Source organism: Rhinopithecus bieti, unplaced genomic scaffold (assembly GCF_001698545.2).
Source record: "Rhinopithecus bieti isolate Rb0 unplaced genomic scaffold, ASM169854v2 scaffold_38004, whole genome shotgun sequence".
NCBI lineage: Eukaryota > Metazoa > Chordata > Mammalia > Primates > Cercopithecidae > Rhinopithecus > Rhinopithecus bieti.
In genome coordinates this window covers 2,420,882-2,446,190 of record NW_016816095.1, presented here as the reverse complement: position 1 = coordinate 2,446,190, position 25,309 = coordinate 2,420,882, and the positions used below count along the sequence as shown (strand labels likewise).

The 25,309-nt window shown below is 40.4% G+C and overlaps 1 long non-coding RNA gene across 1 annotated transcript in view; it reads right to left on the bottom strand.

Annotated features, from left to right (window-relative positions):
- Positions 1 to 24,505, bottom strand: part of LOC108516754 (uncharacterized) — a 111,781-nt gene extending 87,276 nt beyond the window's left edge. The window contains exons 1-2 of the long non-coding RNA XR_001881926.1: positions 24,223 to 24,505; positions 21,113 to 21,183 (exon numbers count right to left, since the gene is read on the bottom strand). This is a non-coding gene — a long non-coding RNA (uncharacterized LOC108516754). The remainder of the gene's footprint in view (positions 1 to 21,112; positions 21,184 to 24,222) is intronic.
- Between the last annotated feature and the right edge of the window lie 804 nt (positions 24,506 to 25,309).

Genomic DNA, 25,309 nt, shown 5'->3' with positions numbered 1-25,309 from the left:
GATAATCACATAGTTGCTGGTATAAACCAAAATGAATGTTTCTGATGCCCACTTGTTATAGGATTAAAGTCTGCAAACAATGGTTTGAAATATTATAAAAACTAGGAAGCATATGTTCTCTAGGCAGGTATATGCCTTCCCCAGCTACGTGGCACTTGTAATATGAAATATTGAAACTTACTTGTTAGCTCTCTATTTGGGGGCCAAATATCTCAGTATGTCACCTGTCTCAGAAAGTTCAGGATGTGGTTCAAACGGTGCCTGTCAGGTGAAATTCACCAGATGAGGCTGCCTATGCATGATTCAGTTGTCATTTCTATGAGACGCCTTTACTGTGGTTGTTCTGAGTTGCTGGTGGGTGGGGACTCCTTCATGGAGAGTAGGGAGACAGTTTGAGATGGTGTTGCTGTTGAATTTTATCCTTTCACTTATCTCAGCTTCTTCTAGATCTCTGCAGAGATTTCAAATTGCAACTGGTGAGGAAGTGGGTTCCCCGTGAAAAACAACGACCCACACAAGGTAGTCATTTCAGCAGAGTTCACATGACTTTGGGTCAGATGGCATTCACTCCATCTAGCTGCTTGCTTTTCTTTTCTTTTTTTCTTTTCTTTTCTTTCTTTTTTTTTTTTTTTTTTTTTTGAGACAGAGTCTCGCTCTGTGGCCCAGGCTGGAGTGCAGTGGCACAATCTTGGCTCACTGCAAGCTCCACCTCCTGGGTTCCCGCCATTCTCCTGCCTCAGCCTCCTGAGTAGCTGGGACCACAGGCGCCCGCCACCACGCCCAGCTACTTTTTTGTATTTTTAGTGGAGACGGGGTTTCACCGTGTTAGCCAGGATGGTCTCGATCTCCTGACCTCGTGATCCACCGGCCACGGCCTCCCAAAGTGCTGGAATTACAGGCATGAGCCACCACGCCCGGCCAAGATGCATGCTTTTCTATCTTGTTGCACTTCTGCCATCAGTCACTTAAAAATAAAGACTGCAAAGTTACTTAAAAGACGTCTAAGTTACTTTTTTTTCTGGCCTGTCACTTTTGACCCTGTGTGAATTTCACACATCAGTTTTGATTACCCTCAGTGCTGAACGAGAGGTTCTATTGTAATCCATGATGAGGGTCCAATATGATTATCCCCTCCTCCAAAACTTTATAAAATGCTCCCCAACATACCCTCATATATATTTATGTGGTAATTGGCATGGGGTTATGCAAAATCAGTGGGAACTGACTTACTTATATTTAAGTATCACGCAAAGGAAAACATTAAAATTAAAGGGTCAGGCATGGCTGTGGCTGCCCACGCCTGTAATCCCAGTACTTCGGGAGACCGAGATGGGAGGATCCCTTGGGCCAAGGAGGTGGAGGCCAGCCTGGGCATCACAAGGAGACACCATCTCTACAAAACAATTTAAAAATTTGCCGGTGTTGGTGTCACACGCTTTGTAGTTCCAGCTACTTGGGAAGATGAAGCAGGAGAATTGCTTGAGCCTGGGAGACTGTAGTGAGCCATCACTGCGCCCTGCACTCCAGCCTGGGTGACAGAGCTAGACCCTGCCTCAAAAAAATTAGAAAATTAAAGATTAAATATTTGCATTGTTGGAGCTTTTTACTTTTTTTTTTGACAATTTCTAACATAAGGAGGATGTGCTTATGTTAGACTGAGCTTAAGTGTCTGGTTATATTATATGTATTTCACAAAATGCAAGTTAGCCTGAGAGTCTAGCATAGATTAAGAGATGCAATCAAACACACGCTGGTAGTATTGGTGAAGCAGATTAAACAGGCAACCCCTGAAATGTGTGCCCAGGAATACATTTAGTTTTTAGAAATTGTCAAAACAGTGAAAAGCTCCAACTATGCAAAAAGGACAAGCCCTACCTTTGTAAACAAGACACCTTTACAATTGTGTATTTGTGTATACAGGTTGAAGATATGGCCAGTAACATCTGTGTCAAAATAGAATAGTGAAATGTCCATATCTTGTCAGTTTCAGCGATTAAAATCCATCAATGCGTCTCCACATCGATTCTTTGGGAATGACATTGGTTTAAAGACTAGCTTGTTTATTTTTCACATGATGACTGAAATATCTATGCATGGTATTACTTTTATATGTAAAGTTATACCGTGTTGACAGATTTTGTAGTCTTTTTATGACAAGGCAGTATGAAACAAAGCCTTTCCATGACTGCCAAAGAAAGCAATGGGGTTAAATGACGGAGCTCTCCTAGCTATTTGTCTGTCATAGAGAACAGTAAATTGCAGCCTGTCTCAAGGTTGGTGTTTAGACACATTCTCAGATTAATGGTTTTGCATAGACACTTTGGACTCCAAGTGATTTTGAGATAAGCTCCATCAAGAATATCCTCTGGCCTAAACTGAGCAGAAGGTTTTGAGAAGTTTGGTATGAACTCTGTGAAAGGAAATCTGATTTTTAAACAGACTCAATCGATACGGCTCTCCTTGTCTCAAAACACGAAGAAAGGTTTTAGCTACCTCTATAGTAACTGGTCCATTAACGTCTCGCTTTTACAACTCCAGAGCAGCGTTATTTTGTTTTCTACAGAATGTTTCACCAAGACTGTGCTTTTGTACTTGAAGAAGCAGATGTCCAAAGAAACTTTTGATATGATAAATGAACAATCACAAAGAAAAAGTTAGTTAAGTAGCATGAGTCACATGAGAAAACAATTCAGCTAAGAATATGCTGATACATTTCTTTTCAATAACATCAGTTTATTTTTAGTGCTGCGCTACAATCTGATAGGTATTCCTACAGCTGGTGAATTTGAAACCTTAAAGGTGATGAACTGAATATTGAAATATGCAGAAGTCCCACAAAGGAAAAAGTGCATAGTAGTTTATGCTTGCATTTTTAGCAGTTATGCTGACTACTTCTGTAAGTTAATTTCTCTATATGGACCTATCATGAAACTCAGGAGAATACGAGGCTTAAAGTAACAGATTTGCACACAGTAATTTCTTTTCCCTTTAGTCTCAATGTTGGTTCACGTAAGCACTTGGATAAAAGTAAGTTTTAGCACTTAGTACTTTAAGCATTTTAGTCACATGTTAAAATTAGGCATATTGTCCTAATGTTCAACCTATTTATTTAAGTGCCCCCAAAACATCGAAGTATTACATTTAGAAAAAGATCTGGGACATAAAATCCAATCTTATAAATAACCTTAGCAAACAAAGCTATGTAACAAATTTTTCCCCTGGTAGGTAATCTATAATAATTATGGAACAAATAATTATTGAACAACTATTGTGAACAAGACATTGTGCTAGACAGGGTCAGAGATACAAGAAGTGTTAGACATGGTTTCTGCCCTCCTCGGTTCTATCATTGAATTAGTACTGTGAGGATTAGAACTATAAAAAGAAAAATGCCAGCCACAGACAGAAAATATTTGCTCTCGTATGTGAATTCAAATGAAGACCCTTCCAGGCCAGAGTGTTAAGAATATTAGTCAGAGAAAAGCAGGAGAAGAAAGTGAAGGAAGGCATTCATGGAGTTGGCATTTGGGATAGAATGCAGGAACAGACGACATGGAGGCAGGAATGTAAAGGCAAAATCCAGACCGATACCTAAAAGCATGGGTTTGAACACCAAACAGACCTGGGTTCAAATCCTTCCCCTGCTGTTTGCCACTTATATATTTTATTTGCCTTCTCTAGCGTCAGTCTCCTCATTTGTATATCTTTCTTGCTGGGCATTGTAAAATTTAAATGAGATAATGCGGGGAAAGTAATTTGCATTACTGATTTAATAAAAAAGGTAAAAGAAGGATCCAATTTGACTTCACATAGAGAAGTCATGGAAAATGAGTCTAAAAAGTTGTGGATGACCCCTGAAAGCTAAACTAAGAAATTTGACTTCATTGACTTCATTGAGCAACCACTGGGGACCCATTCAAAATGTTTAGATCGAGAAGAGATGCCATGAAAGCAGGGCTTTGAAAACCTAGTGAGCGTGCAGGGTGCAGTTGCTTGTCCCAGGGAGAGACTGGGAAACGAGGCCATTGAGGATGAGCAGACACGAAGTGAAGCGGGTCTGACATGGGCATAGAAACGAGGACACAACAGGTGTGTTCGGGAAAGAAAATAGTGCTTTGTTCATTTGATTGTAGCTAACTCCCTGCAAAATTCCTTCCACTCACACAAGGCTGTCGCTACATATTATTTGTGTAACAGTCACTGCAGATAAACAAAAACAGAACTTTAAAGTTGCTCTTTTGGATGACACCCGGTTGCAAATTATTCTTGCATTGCTATAAAGAAATACCTGAAATGGATTTTTTTTTTTTTTTTTTTTTTTTTTTTTTTTTTTTGAAACCAAGTCTCCCTCTCTTGCCCAAGCTGGAGTGCAGTGGCACGCTCTTGGCTCACCTCAACCACCACCTCCCGAGTTGAAGCGATTCTCCTGCCTCAGCCTCCTGAGAAGTTGGGACTATAGGCATGTGCCACCATGCCTATCTAAATTTTGTATTTTTTGTAGAGATGGGGTTTCACCATGTTGGCCAGGCTGGTCTCAAACTCCTGACCTCAAATGATCCGCCCACCTCAGCCACCCAAAGTGCTGGCATTACAGGCATGAGCCACCGAGCCAGGCCAAAATGGGATAATTTATAAAGGAAAGAGTTTTAATTGGATCACTGTTGCTCGTGTTGTGCAGGAAGCATGGCCGGGGAGGACAGGGGAAACTCAGGGCTGAAGGTCAAGGGGAAGCAGGCGCGTCTTACGTGGCTGGAGCAGGAGGAAGAGAGCAAAGATAAGGGGGGAGGTGCTACCCACGTTTAAACAGCCAGATCCTGTGAGAACTCACTCAGTGTCTCGAGAACAGCAAGGGCGAAATCCGCCCCCATAAGCCAATCACCTCCCACCCCGCCCCTCCTCTAACTGTAAGGATTACAATTCAACATGAAATTTGGGCAGAGACACACATCCAAAGCACGTCGGTTATAAACGGGAACTTCCCTCCAGTTTCCTTGCCTGGGTTTCTCCCTTCATCACACACATCCACGTTCCTCTGAAACAAAATACTGACAGCAAGATTCTGTGGCTGACAGGAGGACCAAGCAGGACACACCTTAGCCTTTTTGTCTGAATCTGTTACCAAACCATTTTTCTCACCAGCTAATTCCCTCATAAGGAAGGTGGGCTTCCGCGCTGCTAGCTAGGACTGTGATCCCAGCAATATGCTTTTCGCTGTTGTTAACAGTGCAGCTGCAAACACTGGTGAGCAAGTATATGCCTGAGTACCTGTTTTCTGTTTGGGGGATATACACCTAGGAGTCTAATTGCTGGGTCATATGGTAATTCTATGTTTAACTTTTTGATGAACAGCTGAACAATTTTTCACAGCAACTACAGTTTTTACATTCCCACCAGCAATGCACAAGGGTTCCAATTTCTCCGCGTCCACACCAACATTTTTTCCCCATTTCTAATATTCCAACTATCCTACTGAGTATAAAAGGTGATTCTCCTTTTGGTTTTCATTTGCATTTTCCTAACACCTGATGACATCAAGCATCTTTTTATGCGCTTGTTGACCATTTGTATGCCTTCTTGAAGAAATGTCTACTCAAGTCAACTCAAATGTTTTCCTGTGTGTAATGTACTTAGCATACTGCAAAGAAAACAATACTCAGTCTGTAAATAGTAACTAGTGATAATGATGTCAATAACAACAACAACAACAACAATAAGGAGATTTGGACAATGGTCTGGGTTCCACCACAGCCTCGATGTGTGGCTTTAATCAAGTCCATTAGGGAACGAATTTAAGAATGGGGACTAAAAAAGTCCTGATTCTCTGTCTAAGGCTCTTTTAAATTTTATTTATTTATTTTTGCACAATTTAAAGTAAGAATTATGGTAAAAATATAAGCTTGGGCCAGGCGCGGTGGCTCATGCCTATAATCCCAGCATTTTGGGAGGCCGAGGCAGGCGGATCACAAGGTCAGGAGATCGAGACCATCCTGGCTAACACAGTGAAACTCCGTCTCTACTAAAAACACAAAAAATTAGCCGGGCGTGATGGCAGGGGCCTATAGTCCCAGCTACTCGGGAGGCTGAGGCAGGAGAATGGTGTGAACCTGGGAAGCGGAGCTCACAGTGAGCCGAGATCACGCCACTGCACTCCAGCCTGGGCGACAGGGCAAGGCTCTGTCTCAAAAAAAACAAAACAAAAAAAAATATATATATATATATGTAAGCTTGAACACAGAGGACACATTAGCAGATGCCAGGACACACTTTTCAGTGGCACTTTGATATCCTCTTTCACTGACCATGGCTCTGCCAGGACCTACTGTGGGTACCTCTGTTCTGGGAGCCTCCTTATCTCCAGCCAGTCCAAGGGTCCTTTCTGTCTTTCCCCCTCTATCTGCCATCCTTCCTTTACATTTGAGCCCTTTGGACCTGAACAGGAGGAGAGTAAGACTTCAGGGACGAGAGCCTGGCAGCATTCCTTTCAGGAACCTTTAGAGATATTACCTTATCTCTTCATTGTTGAGTGATGCTGAAATACACCTGCAGAAACTAGATCTGACATCTGTGGCAGGGACACATCTCAGATGAATGGAGTATTCATCAAGGGACCTGATAGTGTTCTGCTGCATGAAACTTCAGCAGCTTATTCATGGCCATGAACGAGTTTCTCCCCAAACCCCATCATTTGGGGTTCAGTGCACCTGACTGAAGGCTACAAAGACATTACTTCGTGTATTTAGTGTGAGTTTGAAGCCAAAATAAAAAGGTAATATGGCATTATCATCAACTCACTATGTGCCTGACCGAGGCTTTGGGAGACACAACCCAAAGTAATAATTAAAAAATAATCTTCCTGTCGATATTAAATCCTAGGAGCTGCAAAGGATAGAGGAAACCCCAAGTGGGCTTTTAAGAGCTCTAAGTTACCTGAAGAAACCTAGTTTCTGCCTCCTGAGATGGAGCTGACTCTCCGTTGCTGGAATACTGGTGATTTCTCCAAGGCCCTTCATATGTGGAGGGACTCCCTTGCTCTGCTTAGGGACTAACCATTCCTGCTCTCTGCAGTATAGGATGATTTCAATCTACTTACTTTAAAACAAGTTTTAATTATGTTGAAGAAGTTTGTGTTACCATTAACTGGCAGTCTGATTTCTCTATCGAGGCTTTTTCAGGGTCGTTTTTTTTTCCAGTGCAGTCACATTATCGTGATTTTAGCTGTAATTGTTTGCACTGCATTAGTGGATTGTGGCTGCCAAGAAAGAGAACTAGTGATTTCTGGAATGCCTTCTACATAAGGCACCATGCTGGGTATACCATTCATGAGACAATTCCTTAAAATTGGCAGTGATGTTAGCCCCAATTTAGACAGATGCTGAGACTCAGAGAGTTCCGATAGTTCTGTAGTTGATGGGTGGCACAGTGATGATTTGAATGTTACCTCTGTCTAACCCCAAAGCCTATGTGTGTTCCACCAAACCCTCTGTGGATAGAATAAGGCACCTTTTTAGTGGATTTGGAGCCAGGAGAGTGAGCAGGACAAAGACATCCATATTTGTGCTTCCCATTTATACAATGATTGCAAAATCATGGGCTTGAGGATGGCAGTGGGAAGTTTGTAAGAAGCTTCCCATTATTGCAAATGATGAAGATGCAGAATCTTTATCTTTTAAAGTTAAAAAAATAAATGCTACCTCCATGTGGAGTTTCAGTATGAATCACATTTTAAAAAAAAACAAAACCTACATTGCTTCTACTAAGCAATAAACATCTTTTGGTTCCTAAGATGAGAATTAAGGAAAGGTTTTTTATTACAGCAATTAAACTATCTTAATGCAAATGAAATATGAAAAAAAGCAAGAAATGTGTTATTTTTCCTGCTTGATGAAAACAGCTTCCAGAATTATATCATAGAAGAATATTTAATTAACTTTTAAATAAGAAGAAGAACCTTTCCTTTTTATTGTAATTTCCCTGACATATTTTGGTAATACGTCTTACCCACACATATACGCAAGCATGTTGTAAATAAAAACATATTTCTGGTGATGCATATTAATGAACCCTACAAAACAGTTGCGTGATCTCTAAACATGAAGAATTTTGGTAGTGAAAAATGAATAAATGTATTAATGATCAAGATTAAAACTTAATGATATGCGTTATCTATGAGTACACACATTAAAATGAACATTTTATAATATCCTAAAATAAAGGTAAATCGATACAAATTAATAGGTGTTAGATTTTAGAGAAGCCTCCACATGGAAAATAGATTTTAAAAATTAGAAGAATATGATAGAAAAAAGCCTAACAAAATGAAATAAAACACAATATTAGAAAATCTCAGCTTGTGATTCAGTGCAAGAAAAGAAAAAAACCTTCATGAGTGAGATCAAAAAAAAAAAAAAAGAAGAAATATCATGATTTAAGTCTAAATAATGGGAATGGGAAAGAAGAACTAAGCTAACAAATTCCACGTCAATAGTAGATCCAGTAATAAGCAAAGCAAAAACTGAATTTAAAGAATTTGCAGAGGTAACTCTGAAAAAAGAGAATAATAAGGCAGCAAAAGTATAATTTGTTTCACTGAATATTCCTGTTTCCTTTCTGGCATTAAAATATCAGCATTCCATGGTACAGTATTTTGATGTTATATTACGTTGTTTTGTATCATAACATCATGAAATGAATTCAGCATTTTCAGTTCCCTCTTCCTTGGGCCTCATCTTGCTCACTGTAATTAGAAGAGATGAGCAGGAAGGACTTGATCAGAACCAAATTTCCAGGAATTCCTTCCAGCCCCCTTCTGCCATAAATCACTGATGCTTGCTTGTGGGGCCCCTCAACTAGAATGTGCACCCCATTTTTATTTATTTGCCCCTTTGTCAGATTTAGTTTTGTGGTCAAACCCTTTATTTTCAAAATTCAGCAGGTGTGTTATACACCAAGTAAATATCAGTGCTTTCTTCTTATTACCAAACCTGGGACATCCCTCAGGAAAATACATACATAGATGCATAAACACAAACACACACACACACTTGCACACACAAGAGATCAGAGAATCATGTCGTGACAGTTCTCCCTCTGCTCAGAAATCTTGAAAGGGCTTCTAACTGTCTACATTCCAGACACTAAGGCTACAGATGAAGGGAGGAGTTTCTGTCCCTTCTTCTTCAAGGGAAGGACAGCCAGTTACACAGACTATTGTAATGCAAGGCATTATAATACTACAGCATAATATTTAGGATCATTGACATCAAACTGGGATGTCAGGGAAAGCTTCCCAGAGGTCATACTTGAGGTGATTATTAAATAAGAGTTTGTAAAGAGAAGAAGGAAATTAAGAATGTTTCTAGGCAGAGGCTGCAGACTGTATGGAGATACAGAGGCATGACAAGCCCCAATATATTATGCGTCTGCAAGAAATTCCAGGTGACTGAATTTCTGAGTGGAGGCACAGGTGGGCGGCAGGTCACAGCTGTGGGTAGGGACGATGTACCATTAGTTATGCTCATGTATATCTCCCCACCTTGATTCTAAGTGCTTTATGCATAGACAAAGCATCTTACTTATTTTTGCATAGTTCCACAGTCTCAGCTAATGCCTTACAAATAGAAGGTTTTGAATTGAAGATTTAAGTATACACGTACAGGCTGGGCGCGGTGGCTCACACCTGTAATCCCAGCGCTTTGGGAGGCCGAGGTGGGTGGATCACTTGAGGTCGGGAGTTCAAGACCAGCCTGGCCAACATAGCGAAACCCATCTTTACTAAAAATACAAAATTAGCTGGGTGTGGTGGCACATGCCTATAATCCCAGCTACTCGGGAGGGTGAGGCAGGAGAATAGCTTGAACCTGGGAGGGGGAGGTTGCAGTGAGCTGAAATTGCACCACTGCACTCTAGCCTGGGTGACAGAGTGAGACTCTGTGTCAAAAAAACAGAATACACATTTACACAGAAGGAAAACAGAATGGGAAGAGCGAGGCAGTGACGGACAAGTCAGTCATATAAAAATCTAAGATCCAAAGATAGAGAAGAAGCCAGGTTAATAAAAGGTAGTAGATTTTCAGTTACTTATTTCTCTTAATTCCAATGACTGAGAAGTGTACTGTCTGAAAGATCAACTTGGGCCATAGACAGAGGTGCAGATATTCCACACATCCTCATTTTCTACGATTTGGGAGTACCTTTCCTCTGTGTCGAACTCCTGGTTCCTTCAGGGCAATTTTCCATTCATTGCTTCTGTGGACATTGTTTGCTCTCTTCCTCTTCCAAGCACTTGAACTTCAGAACTCCTTTCACCCCCATTCCAGCCGATGCACTAATTTCCCTCTTGAGGATGAGCCCAGAAACCTCAGGACCCACTTTCAAAGCCATCTCCAGCTACTGACACTTGAATCAAGCAAAGCGCTGGTCCCTTTTTCCCAAGAAGAACGAAAACTTTACAAAAATAAATTTAGGAAGAGCATACTATTTCAAGACTATGGATATATTCATATAGATGGATGTTTTATTTTCCAAATAAGTTCTTATTTGAGCCAGTGTCTGACACATTGCTTTGTAAACCTACAGGAGAGGTTGGAGTTTATGGCTAATCTCAGGAATGGCTTGAGGCATCTCCAAATGTAAATAATTATAATTATTCCAGTACCTGCTCAGCTACCTCCAGGATCCTGACCCATTACACATTTTTCTTGCAGATTCAAAGTGTGCTTAGTTCTTCTTTCCCATTCCCATTATTTAGACTTAAATCATGATATTTCTTCTTCTTTTTTTTTTTTTTTTGAGATGGAATCTTGCTCAGTCACCCATGCTGGAGTGCAGTGGCGAGATCTTGGCTCACTACAACCTCCATCTCCTGGGTTCAAGCAATTCTCCTGCCTCAGCCTCCCAAGCAGCTGGGATTAGAGGTGCCTGCCACCACACTTGGCTAATTTTTTTTATTTTTAGTAGAGACAGGGTTTCACCATGTTGGTCAAGCTGGTCTCGGACTCCTGACCTCATGATCAGCCCAGCTCGGCCCTCCAAAGTGCTGTTATTACAGGTGTGAGCCACCTCACCCAGCCAATATTTCTTCTTAATCATTGATATTGACACCTCTAACAGTTCTTCCTTTTTTCTATTTTTTATTGCTACGTATTAGTTTTGTACATATTTGGGGGTACATGTGATAATCTGATACATTTACGTAATCAAGTGAGAGTAATTGAGATATGTAGCACCTTAAATATTTACCTTTTCTTTATGCTACGAATATTTGAATTGTTCTCTCCTAGCTATTTTGAAATGTACAATAGATTAATATTAACAATTGTCACCCTACTGATCTGTCGAACACCAGGGATAGTTCTTAATCACTTCTCTTTTTTGGCCAATTACTGTACTTCAGGGCCTTTTAAATGTGATTTTATGGCTACAGAAACCTAACATCATATTCAAAAGATTCCTTAAAGTGTTCTTAAAAAAACAAAACAAAAAAAACACTAACATTTGAGTCCGTGTCAACACATTGCAGAGAAATTTTCTTCTTTGTTAGGGGTTTGTTTCAGTAAAAATGACAGCTAATGCCATCACTGTCTGATCACCCATACATGGCTTGAAGCCATTTCTGGCTGCCCAGTTGTCTTGCCTTCCTACCTTTCCTTGCATCATGATAATCCTTACTGCTTAACTGTCTTGTGAGATACTTTTCAACTATCAAGGACTATTGGGAGTATTTTTTCACTCTCACCCATACAGATACTAGCTCTACAGTATTTCTTCTGGGAAACAATAGCATAGACATTGTTCATGAAATCAAGCATTAGGCCTCCACTGCACTCACGATCTGGCTGCTCTTTTCAGTGGGGTGGACACCGCCAATCAATGCTGACCCATAGGGTACACTGTAGCAGTAAGCAATGTCTAACCTAAAACTAACCCTGCCAACACTTTAAGCTTGGACTTCCAGCCTCCAAAGGGTAGGCAGTGCACAGCAGCTCTCTACCCAATCAATTTCGCTTTATCTCGACACCTTAGCTAATTCTTGAAACCAAATAAATTTCTAATTATTGATAATAAAGTATTTGAAACAATATTTAAAGAAATACATACTTCCACTCTAGGCATAATCAGATATCTTGCATAGTAAACCTCAAAGTTATCAATTACTGCTTAATCTTCTTCCCATATCAAACATATCATGAGGGCTGAACACCTTCTTAATGTGACACATTCTTTGGGTTGTATTTGTGGCTCTGGGTAGGGCTTTGCAATGGCCTGGGAACTTGATGAAAGGCTTTTCGTGTGTCATCTCATTTTCCCCTGTCTCATCTTCATGCCAGTCCTCTAAGATAGGTGCTATGGACTGAGTTGTGTACCCCAAAATTTGCACTTTGAAGTTCTAACCCCTAACATGACAGTATTTGGAAGTAGGGCCTTTAGGAAAGTAATTAAGGTTAAATGAGATTATAAGGGTGAAGCCCTAATCCAATAGGACTGGTGTCCTTGTAGATAAAAGAAGAGACACCAGAGGCCCAAAGGTCAGGCCATGTGTATTAGTCTGTTTTCACACTGCTATAAAGAAATACCCGAGACTGGGTAATTTATCTAAAGAAAAGGGGTTTAACTGACTCACAGTTCTGCATGGCTGAAGAGGCCTCAGGAAACTTACAATCATGGCAGGAGGTGAAGCAGAAGCAGGTACCTTCTTTACAAGGCAACAGGAGACAGTGAGTGCAAGCAAGCAGGGGAAATGCCAGGCGCTTATAAAACCATCAGAACTTGTGAGAACTCACTCACTAGCATGAGAACAGCATGGGGGAAACTACCCTGATGGTCCATCACTTCCCACTGGGTCCCTCCCACAACGTGTGGGGATTATGTGGATTATAATTCAAGATGAAATGTGGTTGGGGACACAGCCACACCATATCACTATGTGAGGACACAGAGAACAGGTGGCCATCTGCAAGCCGGGGAAAGAGCCCTGACAAGAAACTAACCCTGCCAACACCTTGAGCTTGGACTTCCAGCCTTCAGAACTGTGAGAAAATACATTTCTGTTGTTTGGTGTTTTGTTATGGCAGCCCAAGCAAACTAAAACAAAAGGTGTTGGCCTCATGTAGCAAGAGAAGACACCAAAGGGCAGAGAAGTCGAGTAAAACAACCATGAGGTTTAAGAGCTCAAAAAATAGGGACCTTAGTGTCTGAAGTCAAAAATCCACACTTTTTTCCACTTCATCACACAGGTTCTCTGTGTAACTACTCAGTCTTGCCCCATCTCAGTCCTTACCCCTGGGAGAAATTGAGCTTTCCAGCAGCTTCTTGGTCCAGGAAATTTGACTCAGGCATCATGAAAACCCAAATTCCCTATGGACAATGCAGCTCCACCATCCCTCTCTTTGTTCATAGTATTGGCACAAAAGCACCTCAAGATCATCAATTTTAACCCCTTCACTTTGCAGACAAAGCAGGAAGAAGTTAAGTTTGCGGCTGGCCTTTTCCAAATGGGATAAGATTTTCCTCTGAATTTTCTATACTCAATAGCTCAGAAATGTTATATGCATTTTAACACAATAATAGAAATTAGTTATTAAGTCATCTGGCAGGGTCCCAGCTCTGTTATAGGCTGCTTTTGACACAGAATTATGGCTGAACTGCTTCATAAGGGCCAAATCCTTTTCCTCGAAACATAAAACACATATAACCAGATCACAACCAGGCTTTATAAAAAGACATGTGTCTGTACCACTTGCTCAGCAGAATCCACCATGGCCTCTGCTGCCTGTTTATGGAGCTGCGGGTGCATCAGCAGAAGCAGTGTCCCAGGCAGGGTAGTGGGAGGAACCCCAGCCCAGCAGGAGTGGCAATAGATGAACTGTTGTTTTATAGCATCTACCTGCCTTTGACTCACACATCACTAACAGTCAAAATGCATTGAAGCCTATTTTTACCAGCCAGGCAAAGGGAGAAAGACGTGTGAAGGAATTTAAAGTCTTCTCTTGAGAATGTCACACAAGCTACCCTCTAAAACTTTCTTGGGAGAAAGAGTTTTTGTTTGAGGGAGAATTAAAACTCAAACTCTGCTGAAAAGCACAAACAAAAGCTATTGTTGTTTAAGCAAGAAAGATGGATGGAAACTACAAGATTAAGAAATGAGGCGGTGTGGGGTGGCAGTGGGGTCAGAAAGTTTGGTTTGCAGGTAAGATGTGGTCTGTGAGAAATTAATGAGGGAGGGAAGAGAGAAAGATGTCACAATAGAATTAAATCAGAGGCCATATCCTCAGGCAGATGTTCACAAGATCTAACACACTCCCATTAAGAGCCTACAACACCAAAACAAACCTGGTGTTTAAAAATGAAGGAGGTGGATCTTCAGGAAACTTCAAAAAGAACAGTCAGTGGCTAAGAGATGAAGGCAGGACAAGAAAGGTGAATGTGTTGGCTCCCATCCAATTGAGGACTGTTTCAAACTTTATGTCCAGATTATGGCATAAGAGGCTGCAAATTCCAGTGTCCACGGGGCTTATGTTACACAGTTACAGATGGCCAGAGTGGCGCCTGATGGGGCCAACTCCACACAGCATGGCTCAGCTCCAACCCATTGTTGCCATGCAAGAAGCAGGCCCAGTACTGCCAGAGACTGTGATTTTTCTTAGACATGGCAGAGTGGCGGAAATCTAGATTTTTTTTTTTTTTTTTTTTTTTTGAGATGGCATCTTGCTCTGCTGCCCAGGCTGTAGTACAGTGACACAATCTCAGCTCACTGCAACCTCTGCCTCCTGGATTCAAGCGATTCTCCTGCCTCAGCCTCCCAAGTAGCTGGGATTACAGGTGCATGCCACCATGCCCTGCTAATTTTTTGTATTTTTAGTAGAGATGGGGTTTCACCTTGTTGGCTAGGATGGTCTCGATCTCCTGACCTTGTGATCCACCCACCTTGGCCTCCCAAAGTGCTGGGATTACAGGTATGAGCCACCGCGCCTGGCCAACAGTTGGTTTTTTATAATCTTCAAACAGCATGTAGACAAAGCAAGACCTGTCTGTAGCTCATTTGCTTTCAACTCTCCAACTTCTTCTGTCTTCTTCAAGAGATGGCCTCTGTGGTCCCCCAGATTTTCTCCCAATCCAGATCATCAGACTCAGAGTCCAAACATGCATTCCTTTTCTTCTGTCATTGCTCTGGACAAGAGCCATCAACATCTCCCCATGGCCTACCTGGTGAATTTCAAATGTTTCAGCCCTGCACTCAAGGCTCTGCATAGTCCCTGCAGTCTCACTCTACAAACTTGCATCCTGTGCTTCCCAACGGGAACCAGTGCCCCAAACTGGAAATTCTATGCATTTTCTCCTCAAATAAAATCTGTACATTCCTGGAGTCTCACCGCAGTTCTTTGTATATCTTCTATCCTTTTCATTTTAAGAGGTAGTGACTTATTCTGTTGCCCAGGCTGGAGCACAGTGGTGTGATTATAGCTCACTGTAGCTATGAACTCCTGGGTTCAAGCAACCCTTCCACCTCAGCTTCCTAAGTAGCTGGGAATATAGATGTGTGACATAATCCCTGACTAATTTTTTAATTTTTTTTTATACAGATGAGGTCTCACTATGTTGCCCAGGCTGGTCTTGAACTCCTGGCCTCACACAATCAAAGTGCTGGGATTATAGGCATGAGCCACCATGCCCAGCCTCTTTCTTCTTCCTCCTCCTCTTCTTCTTCTTCTTCTTCTTCTTCTTCTTCTTCTTCTTCTTCTTCTTCTTCTTCTTCTTCTTCCTCTTCTTCTTCTCCTTCTTCTTCTTTTTTGAGACAGAATCTTGCTCTGTTGACAGGCTGGCATGATCTTGGCTCACTGCAACCTCTGCCTCCTGGGTTCAAGCGATTCTCTTGCCTCAGCCTCCCGAGTAGCTGGGATTATAGGCGCCCACTACCATGCCCAGCTAATTTTTGAATTTGTAGTAGAGACGGGGTTTCACAATGTTGGCCAGGATGGTCTCGATCACTTGACCTCGTGATCCACCTGCCTCGGCCTCCCAAAGTGCTGGGATTACAGGTGTGAGCCACCACGCCTGGCCTCTTTCTCCTTCTTTATAATCAAATTCCAGTGACCACCTGATCCTTCAAGACATCACTCACATATCCTTTCTTCCGGGCTTCCTGTCCTGCATGTTCTCTTCTACTACTCTTCTATGAAGCTTCTGACATGTCTCTTCTAAACAAATATGTCATCATTTTTTGGAGCTGTATGGCTCTCTCCTCCACCCAACCCTGAGAGTTTAACTCAGGGATTGGCAAACCTTTTTGGTAAAGGGCCAAATAAGAAATACTTTTGGCTTTGTGGACCCTATGATCTCTGTTGCAACTACTCATCTGCTCAAAAGCAGCCATAGACAAGATGTAAGCAAATAGGTATGACCATGTTCCCATAAAGCTCTTTATAAAAACAAGTGGCCAGATTTGGCCTGGAAAGTACAGTTTGCCAACCTCTTGCCCTTCTTGGACAAGGACAGAGTCTTCTTGCTATTATTATATAATAGATAATGAATGTTCATTAGAGAATAAATCCCTCAAAAGTCAATTCATGTTGACTTCCTCCATAACCTTTCCTTGACAGTCATGGACACAGCAGCATTTTTCAACTTCTGAACATCTGCAAGTACTTGGTATCCAGATAGCTCCTCATATTACTCTCGCCATCATTGTGTGATATTCGCTTAATGCTGCTATGATGAATTAGGGCTGATTTACATCATTTCCAGAGTCTTTTGTTCTAAAATCCTATGGGTCACTTCATTGTCTTGTACTGCCACCGACTTGTATATTTTTGAGTTTTCTTCACTTCAAATAAATTATAAGCTTCTAGAGAATAAACTATATCTAATTTTTCTTGGGATTGCTAAAGTGCCTTATATAGTGCTTTTGTCATAATATTCCATCATTTATTCATGTAACACATATTTATGGGACAATGTGTGGCACAAACATAAAAATAAGCAAAACGAAAATGGCCCCTGCTCCAGTTAAAGTCAAAGTCTAGTGAACTAATGATTGTGTCATCATAAATTGAGATAAAAATATCTGAAAGAAACTACATAATTTTTAAACAACATTTCACAAAGAAAGCAAACAAATACTGGGGCAGGTAGAGAAAGGAAGAGCAGGAAAGGCTTCCCTGAGGAAGTAATGCTTGAATCAAGATCCATTTATTCAACCAATTCAGTACACATTATTTGCCAGGCATTATTCTAAGCACTTGGAATACAGTGTGATCTAAGCAGACAGAAGTTCCTGCCGTGGTGGAGCTTGTTTTCTAATGGGAGCTGAAGAGTAAGTAAAAATTAGATTGAAAGGAAAAAGGGGTTGAATAACATTCCTGAAAGAAAGAACCACATGCACAAGGATCTTGGGTGGGAGGGTGCGTGGCACCGTCCCTGCAGTGGCCCATCCCACTGTGGATGGGGGCTTGTTGAGGTGTGGCCTCATAGGTAATGTAATCATATAATTTATTCTCTAAAGCAGAACACTCTTGACAGTAAATAAGGCATTATGAATCATTACAACAAGCAAAAACTGGTATAGTTCCAGCAAATTGGATATATGAGCCTAGGCAAGGTAGTGAGACCTCACCTCAACTAACAACAAAAATAAATATATAAATAAATAAATCAGTCCATGCCTGTAGTCCCAGCTACTTGGGAGGCTGAGGATCACTTGAGCCCAGGAGTTTGAGGCTGCAATAAGTGGTGATTGTGGCACTGCACTCTAGTCTAGGTGGCAGAGCAAGACCCTGTCTCAAAAAATAAACAAAACAGCTGGGTGCAGGGGTTGACACCTGTAATCCCAGCGCTTTAGGAGGCCGAGGTGGGCAGATAATGAGGTCAAGAGATGGAGACCATCTTGGCAAACATGATGAAACCCCGTCTCTACTAAAATGCAAAAAATTAGCCGGGCATGGCGGCGTGCACCTTTAGTCCCAGCTACTTGGGAGGCTGAGGCAAGGGAATTGCTTGAACTTGGGAGGTGGAGTTTGCAGTGAGCTGAGATCGTGCCACTGTACTCCAGCCTGGATGACAGAGTGAGACTCTGTCTCAAAAGCAAAAACAAAAACAAAAAAACAAAACTGGACATACGAGTATCCCACTCATAGGCCACATAAAGATTTTAACGTGACCACAGTGACATTTTTTAAAACAATCCTCTCACTGCTGTGGAAAATGATCTGGAGAGGAACTGTGTCAACGTGAAGAGGCCGGCTGGTATGCTACTGCAGACGTCCAAGTAATAGAGCCGTATGGCCTGAGCTAGGGGGTAAGGAACAGAGGAAATAGAGAGAGAGAGGAATAAATTTTAGAGGTATTTCAGAAGCAGTTTTAACAGGACTTGGGTCATATTAATTATTAGTGGTGGAAATGAACGGAAGAAAGCATGGGGTGAAGTAGAATGGGAAGGTCATGCTGGAAGAAAGAGAGAGTTTATATAGAGATTCAGGTGCCAAGACCTACCCTTGGCACCAGCCGCTAAGCCAGGGAGTATTTTGAGAGCTGGTCTTGATGAATCTGAAGATTGCAGCAAACACACCAAATGTCCATTAGTGATAATAGTAAGAGTATAACTGAGGCTTTGACACGGGAAAGAGGCTGATAGAACAAAGTACTCCCCAATGGACAATGAGTAATAATTTGTGCTTTTGTCAACATTGCTGGCAGACTTTGTGTACTTTTAGGGAAGCAGAGGTTTTCATGCAAGAAAAAGGATGAAGAGCAAGGGGGTGTAGGGTAGCTTGATATTGAAAATTCAATATTAGGTGCTGGAATACCAGAGTCAAGAGTAAAGAGTTATAGGAAGTGACAACCAGACCAGCAAATAAGAGAGCAAGAGCTGTGATTTGTGGACATTGATGTTTCAGAGAGACGTTTAGCTGAAATATGCAACCAGGACTATATCTGGAAGCTGAGTTAATACATAATTCAGAAACCACCTTAACTCACCGCACTTTTAAGTGAGATGTTGAAATCGTTGTCCAGCACTAGTGCAGAGTTGATTCCTCGTCAGTCATTTCTCTGGCCAGCACATGCTGCCCAGATGGGAGAATCTCGTTTCATTCTGAGAGCTTTCAGTCAACCTGATTGCATTTGACCAGGGAGGTCTCAGTAAAGATGTCACTTCCCCCTTTACCCTCGGGCTGAGTCAGCGAGGAAAGCAAAAGAAACTGAGTAACCAAGGCTCTTGACTACATGTAAAGCATCCTTTGCCCCTTTCTCCCACGGCTTCATGCAACTCCACTGTTAGCCAATTATTGTACCCCTTTGTCTAGGAGTACCCATTTACAGAATTGTTAGATGTAAAATAACCCACTCATCTTAACCATGCAGAAATACTGAAGAAGGAAAAGGAGCTTGAATAGTCAGCTCTGTGTGTGTGTGCATCTCTTCTTGCAATATGCTGATCATCGATCACCTCTGCCTAACCCACGTTTCAAAACTCTTTGCAAATAAGGATGTGGAAATAGTTCCACCTGAGGCCAGATGTGAAATTCAGGTTGGGACTTGAGGCTGTAAAATATTGTACCTTGACTTCTTTCAAAATCAAAATATTCATTATGCAGCCATTAAAAAAGATGTTATAGAAATACGTTTCAAGACATTGGAAGATGTTCATGATACATTATTAAATCAAATACTAGATTATAAAAGAATGTGCTCTGTGTAATTCAATTTCTATTTTTAAAACAGGTGTAGAAAGGACTTGAGTGTAAAGTGAAATCTTAAAGGTAGTGATCTCTAGGTAGTGAAACTGGTAATAATTTTATTTTATGTTTAGATTAACAACATTGTTTAAATGTTTTCAGTAACAGGTACTACTTGTGTTATAAAGGTGTATGTACTTTTAAATGTACTATCCAACATTCATAAACATGCATGGAAGCCTCACTATATTATCATCCATCCAATGAAACAGGGGTATAACCTGGCCGCTCTCGTGTAATGACAGAACATTCAATTCAAAGTTGGGCAGGCCAGGCATGGTGGCTCACACCCGTAATCCCAGCAGTGTGGGAGGCAAAGGCAGGAGGATCACCTGAGCCCAGGGGTTCAAGACCAGCCTAGGCAACATAGGGAGACCTTGCCTTTATAAAAAATTAAAAATTAGCTGGGCATAGTGGCATGCGCTTGTGGTCCCAGCTAATTTTTAGAAGGTCAGAAGGTTGAAGCGGGAGGATCGCTTGAGCCCGGGAAGTCAGGCCTGCAGTGAGCCGTGATGACATCACTTCACTCCAGCCTGGATGACAGAGTGACAGCCTGTCTCAAAGAAAAAAACAAAGAAAACTAAGTATTGCTGCCTTGCTTTGCCACCTTTGGTAATTTAGGAGACATCACTGTGCCTCAGCTGTCCCATCTGTAAAACAAGAATCATAATGGTTGCTAATTCTAAAGTTGTAAGAATAGATTAAAAAATGCTTACAAATTGCTTAACATAGAGTAAGCTCCTGATAAATATTAGTTAATCTTATGATTACTTAGGTAATACTCTTCTTGACTAGGTGCCAAGAAGGTTCTAGAATTGAGTGTTATATTTTGTGGGTACCAAGTGCTTCAAAGAAGGATGTTTCAGGCCGGGTATGATGGCTCACACCTGTAATCCCAGCACTTTGGGAGGCCAAGGTGGGTGGATCACGAGGTAATGAGTTCGAGACCAGCCTGGCCAATATAGTGAAACCTCATCTCTACTAAAAATACAAAAATTAGCTGGGCGTGGTGGCACATGCCTGTAGTCCCAGCTACTCAGGAGGCTGAGGCAGAAGAATCACTTAGACTCGGGAGGTAGAGGTTACAGTGAGCTAAGATAATGCCACTGCAGTCCAGCCTGGGTGGCAGAGTGAGGCTCTGCCTCAAAAAAAAAAAAAAAAAAAAAAAAAAGAAAAGAAAAAAAAAGAAGAAAGAGGAAGAAAGAAGAAGGAAGAAGAAAGAAGAAGAAGAAGAAGAAGAAGAAGAAGGCTGTCTCTAGTCAGGACCAATGTCAATGCCAAGCACATTGCAGAAGCAGTGGTTTTACGGGAAACTGTTAGAGAAAACCATTAGCCAGAGGGGCTGACATTTCCTGTCCCTTGCATGCAGTTATCCCACAGCATACCTGATACTTTTAAGTGACTTGGCTCCCTGTAGATTCTTGATCCATTCAATGCAGAAATTCTAGCACTGAACCTAGGGGGAAAAAATGTTACTCTTCCTGTGTTTTTTAGGTTATTCTGGGCACTGAACTGAGGCTTTCGTATATGGAGTGACTAGATAACTTCAAGGATGGTAATTGGTGATACCAAAATCCTATTGACTGAGTCATTTTATTGGAACTAAAGAGAGTTTGGGGTAGACATATATTTGTGGGAACATAATTTTACTTGCTTAGGGTTGTTTAAACATATACAAAAGTAGAGGGAATATTGTAATTGCCTTAGTTCATTCAAGCTGCTACAACAAAGTACTACAAACTGCGTGGCTTATAAACAACAGAAATTCATCTCTCATAGTTATGGAGGCTGGGAAGTCCAAGATCAAGGTGCCAGCAGATTCAGCTTCTGGTGAGGGGCTGCTTTCTTGTTCGTAGGTGGCACCTTCTCTCCATGTCCTCACATGGCAGAAGGAGCAAGGTAGCTCTCTAAGATCTCTTTTATAAGGGTACTAATTCCATTCATGACTCCATCCTCATGACCTAATCACCCCCGCCAAAGGCCTCACCTCTTAATACCATCATCTTGGGAGTCAGAATTTCAACATATGAATTTTCAGGGACACAAACATTCAGACCATAGCAATAATGAACATTCATGTACTCACCACCCAGCTTTTGCAATTATCAACACACATACAATATTGAAAAACACACATATTAATTAACAAATTTCAAAGCACAATTATATGATTTGCCCCTTTAGTTATCTGAGCTGAGAAAGCATGGGAGAAGTATCTGAGCTTAGCCCACTTGGCCAAGTCTTGCTTTTGACCTCAGCTGAAGCAGAACAGCTGCTACCTTCCTATTGTAATACATGGAGTTCCTAAATGCTGACATTGATAACCACCAAATACAAAACAATTAGATGGCAACATGATGCCATGTGTGTTTTCAATACCAAAGGCATCTAGGAGCCTAGTTTTTCAAGAAATGCTAATGTGTAGACATGTCTATGAATATGTAGTACGCAATCCACTTCACTCTGCCTACTCTGAACAGCCTTTATTAAGGGGTATTTTATGTGGATTTTGTGTGATAGAGAAAAACGTGCCACTCCTTGGCAACGTAATATACTAGACCAGTTCTCTTTTTTTGAGATGTCAAATATCTACTTTATTATACTGAGAAAGTGACAGTCAATTTAAATCAAAATTTATGGAGAACATTAGTAGCTGGAAGGACTTTGGCTAATCACTGTAATGTCCCCAACAAATGGTAAATGAAAGCATAAGGAAATTGAGTTAACACAAGTTAAAAGTTCACATACTTAAGGAATTATATTAGAAGACCTACAACTTAATTAAATTATCTGAAACTGCTCATTTAGCTTCTATTGTACTAGTGAACATTTATGCAATCTTACTGTTAGATATATATTAGGTAATAGGTTTGAATTGGGTCAAATTGGGAGAACCCTAATGAGGCAGAACAGGGGAAGTTTAATCCATCATAAAGCATCATTCTGAATCTTTATACTGAATATTTTTAGGCAGACATTTCCCTGGTTAGTTGGTTATTCTCTTATATCTATCATTCTGACATTTTGAATAATTGAAAAATCAAACAGGAACTTTGTACATGGAAAAAATAATCTGATGGAGAAGAAATGTGTTATTGATCACCTAATTTTTAATTTTTTTTCAGTCTTGCATTTGCTTTTTCAACTGTAAAAGTTCAAGAAGTGGTAAATATGCTGCATTTTAGATGTTAAAGGCATTGTTAACAGATTTGACACAAAAGATAATGTTATGAGATGCAAAACACAGAAATTTACATGTAAAATCGCATACTTAATATTTATTTCTTTATTCTGAATACATTTAAGGTCAGTAAGTTCTTAAACCTGAGGTCTTAAGCTATAGAATTGTTTCTTTCAAAATACTTTTTAAAACACAGGGCAGGGTATTCAGTAACTGCATATACGTGGCACTTGTCTCTTTATGGCTACTAACTTAACCTTTTTGAGAAGAGTTGTTCTCCATAACTGAGGTTTGCCACAGATTACATGTGTATGGACTCTTCCTGGGAAGATCTGTAGTAAATCCAGAATGGAGCTGTGCTCTCTTGCAGAGAACCCCAAAGCAGCTGTGAAGCTTTTGCTGCAGTTGAAAAAAAAAAAAAAAAAAAAATGTTACCTTTAATTCAGTCCTTAGAAAACAATTTAGATGCCAAAGTGGAATTTTTTAAAGCCACAAGACTTTCGGGAAAATTCTGCCATTTTTTTTCTCTTCTAATGGAATTATATTGAAAAAAATAAATTATTTGCCATGATACTTGGTAACATACATGCATACACTAAGAAATGAGTAAGAAAAAACATGGCCTCCCGCAGACTCGTTTCTAGCTGCTTGCTGGGGGGAAAAAATAAGCTGCCTCCTCTCCACTGCATTTAGAGAATTAATTCTCATATGAAATGAAAGGCCCCGTCCAATCCTATTTCACGGTAGCTTTGAGTGCTTGACTGTACCCAAGCAAAGGGCATTACTTGATTGTTCACTGTTGACATCACTTTACACCAGAAGGTGGCAATTATTTTAATAATCACACTAACAAATCTGTTTTGCCTTCAGATTAGATTTTTAGAGATAGTGTTCATTTGATTCTTGTCAAGAAGATGCCTTTTAAAACCAGTAGCATTCACTTACAGATTTATTTCTCAAGGTGGTTTTTCATTCCCACTAATTGGCTAAAATATTGCACCTCTTTTAGAATATAAGCTGCAGAGTTTGTATATTTCTCTTTATTAAACCTTATTTGTTGACCTGAAACAATTAAAAGGATGCTATTTAAGATGACAATGCAGATGAAGTGATATCATGATACAGTATAAGTAGACACCAACTATCATTAAAAAATGAAGAATGCACTTCATTTTTATTTACAAGGAAAACTGGTGAAGAATTTCTTCAGTTGACCATGACATCTTAGAAATGTAGTGGATTAATAAGATTTATGTCGATACACAATGAAAAATCTTTCACGTGTAAATCACAAGGCATTTATGTCTAACTTACCTCACAAGGTGGCAAAATCCCATAAATTCCTCAATTAAAACTGAGTGGAAGATAATAGCCTTCCTGAAGCCCAGCAGTTCACAGAAAGCCTATCACCCTTCTGAACCATATGACAAAATGCACAGAAACATCCAAAATACCAATACACTGGAACTGCCTGAGAATGCGTCTCCTAAGACAGTTTTCCAAAATCTGTCATCTGAACACTGTTTGCCATCCATAAAGAAAGAGGAAGAGGAAGGGGAGATAGAGAATAATGTTGGCTCTGTGAAACCGCAGCATTCTTTCCAGATGGTCTCTTTTTCCACAGCTTAGGTTACCTACATGACAAAAGGATAAGAGACCAGGGGTGAGCACTCTTTTTTTTGTAAAACTGAGAACTCCAGACATTTGTCATCCAGAAAAAATGCCTGCCTCTCAGCAGGATAGATTTTTAAAAATTTTTCTCAGTGCCTTTCTCTAATTGGGCTTCCTCAACTTTTCACACATCCTTTCCCTGAACAAGTCCACAAAAGCCAAAGTTCTCCCGCACCTAGTCACCAATGGCAGGCCCATAAATCACAAGAAATCGCACAGGATTTTTTTTTAACATTATGCAATTAACGCCTATAATGTGGGAAAACATTTTATAATATATAACATATTAAAGCAATAGGAAATAGCATGTCAGATTTCTCATTAGTAAATTCTAATAATGGCTAGCATAAAAATGTGCCTATCTATTAATATTTTTTCTTCAATTCACATTTAAAAGAAAAATACTGCAGTGTCTTAGTATCCGTGCAATACTTATGTAGGAATTTATTACACCAAAGTGATCTGGCATGCCTAAACTAGCATGAGCAATATGAAAATTTAAAGATAGCTGAATGCTCATTCTTTAATTTTACTAAAATAATGAAAAACATATATTATTTGAGCTTACAAAACATGTAAATACGAATTCAAATGGAGCATATATTTTCTACATATATATTGCATTTTTCTACTCAGTATTAAAAACCATTTCTCTTTTTATGCTTTGCTTTCTTTTGTCCTCTAAAAAGAAAGAGAAATATGAAGCTTGAAAATCATCCACTAACTCTCA